Source organism: Anarrhichthys ocellatus, unplaced genomic scaffold (genome assembly GCF_004355925.1).
Source record: "Anarrhichthys ocellatus isolate YVR2014 unplaced genomic scaffold, GSC_Weel_1.0 scaffold2010, whole genome shotgun sequence".
NCBI classification, from domain to species: Eukaryota; Metazoa; Chordata; class Actinopteri; order Perciformes; family Anarhichadidae; genus Anarrhichthys; species Anarrhichthys ocellatus.
The window spans coordinates 6756-8965 of record NW_022281984.1 but is presented as its reverse complement, the minus strand read 5'-3'; the positions used below and the strand labels follow the sequence as shown (position 1 = coordinate 8965).

General features: G+C 41.9%; 1 long non-coding RNA gene across 1 annotated transcript in view; it reads right to left on the bottom strand.

Annotated features, from left to right (window-relative positions):
• Positions 1 to 46: 46 nt before the first annotated feature.
• The window catches only part of LOC116378050 (uncharacterized), a 5559-nt gene continuing 3395 nt past the window's right edge, over positions 47 to 2210 (bottom strand). The window contains exon 3 of the long non-coding RNA XR_004212265.1: positions 47 to 1516. This is a non-coding gene — a long non-coding RNA (uncharacterized LOC116378050). The remainder of the gene's footprint in view (positions 1517 to 2210) is intronic.

Sequence of the window (2210 nt, the reverse complement as noted above, 5' to 3'; positions counted from 1 at the left end):
GGAGGGAGGGATGAGTGGAGGGGTGGAGGGGTGCATCAGTGTGATGCAATCTGCTACCTCACCATTACATGCCTCAATGTCCGACACACTGCTCCATTAGCAGCACCTTATGTGGTGGCGGCATGTAATGTGTATAAATGACGTGTCGGCACCACGGAAACAATTTAACGTTTAGGCAACAAAAGCACTGAATTAGGTTAATAAGGGAAACTTCACAGTTAGCCTTAAATGAAATACGTCGGCAAAGGTTGAGGCAACAAACCACTTACCGAGGTTACGCTTAGTAGTTAGAGAAACATCACGTTAGAAGAATCATGTAAATGAAGTTGTAGGTAACTGAACCATGGTTAAGGAAAAACGTCACAAATATAACTTCCCGATAACTCAACAGCTTTGTGGACACAAACTGGTCTCATGGTTGAAAGTCCTGTTTGTTTGACCCAGAGACCTCCCCTCCCACCAGAGACCTCCCCTCCCACCGGAAGAAGTCTTTCTCACGGTTTATAGCTCAGTGTCACAATCTGTCAAACATGTCACAGCATAAATATGGCACGTCCTCACTGTCACTAGCTCTGACCGTTGCATATTCACAAGCATATTAAAATGTGTGAGTCCACAAAACAGGATCCTAACTGTCATTCCATTGGTATTGTATCAGCGGTCCGACAAGTCATTTAACACATTATGTGGTGGAACGTCATGTTTCTTATGTTCTGGTAGAAAACAAAATGCATGTATGAACATGAAAATAAGTTAAATACAAGTAACACTAAAACTCTTCTTTTGAGCCATGTTCACCATGCTTTATTCACCGGATGTTTTTATATCTTGAGCTCATTGGTGCAGCACCGTACAGAACGCCATCGCCACCATCAGCACGGCAGAACAACAACTGCTTCCTAGTAAGTATGATAACAGCATAAAGAGTCATCGAGGAAAGAGGGCAGCGTTTAAGTAAAGATAGGCTACTACGTTACAGTAATAAAACACAAACAGTGATATACTCAATCTAAGGTGTTAACCATGCTGAAGCTTTATGCTTATTCATATACGACTTGTTTGCTCAGGTCAGGTCTCATGCATTAGTTAAGGTTTTCCTAAAGTTGACTGTTTACACAGTTATTCTCTGGATTATAAAACAGAGCAACTTTAATCTACCTCAAACTAATATAGAAAGTCAGAAGAAGAGTCAGAGGAAATTCTAAATATCGACATAGAAACAGAATTATAACAATTTACAAAAACATCTCACTCTGATAGTAAACCATAAACTTTACCCTCAACGTCTGCCTTTTCTCAAAACCAGTCGACCTTATCAACTCCACCTAAACGAGCTCCTCTTGTCTTTAGGCCCCCCCCACACTTTAAACATTGGATTTCACTGCCGCTCCACAGTCTTCCTCTCCCCCTTCAGAGCAGCTCTGTGGTGGCTGAAGCAGCCTGTTGGCAGTCAGCAGAGATCTCATGGGACAATGGGTGCACTTCCACGATGCCGGCATTGGAGAAGGATGTACGACTGGAAATGAGAGAGACAGTCACATTTACATGCTGCTGACAATACTCCACTTAAACCACAACAACAACAATCAAACCTGCGCACATGCAGTTCTTGAGTGAAATTCAAGGTTAAGGTTGGTAAATTGTACCTGGAAAATAATCTTCTTTAATATCTGGATACAGATCCTAGCAAATAACCTGATACAGTCTACTTTTATACATTTAGCCTGTTGGATATTAAACTGTTGCCGAGTCCAGCAGGAGATATAAAGGGAGTAAGATATAAAGCAGAGGGTTCAAAGAGTAAAATAAATGGTGTGGTGATGCACACATATACTTGTTAGTAGATACATTCACTGGTGCCTAAGGTTTGTTGACAAGAAGAAAAAGAAAATAGAATCTCAGCAGACTTATTTTATTTGATGACGTCTTTAGTTTGTTTGTTTTGGCTGCATGCCTGCATGGTTGCATGGACGCATGCCTGCATAGATGCATGTATGCATTGCTGCAAGTATGCATGGATACATGGCTGCATGTATGCATGGCTGCATGGATACATGGATACATGGCTGCATGGATACATGGCTGCATGGATGCATGGCTGCATGGATACATGCCTGCATAGATGCATGTATGCATTGCTGCATGTATGCATGGATACATGGCTGCATGTATGCATGGCTGCATGGATACATGGCTGCATGGATACATGG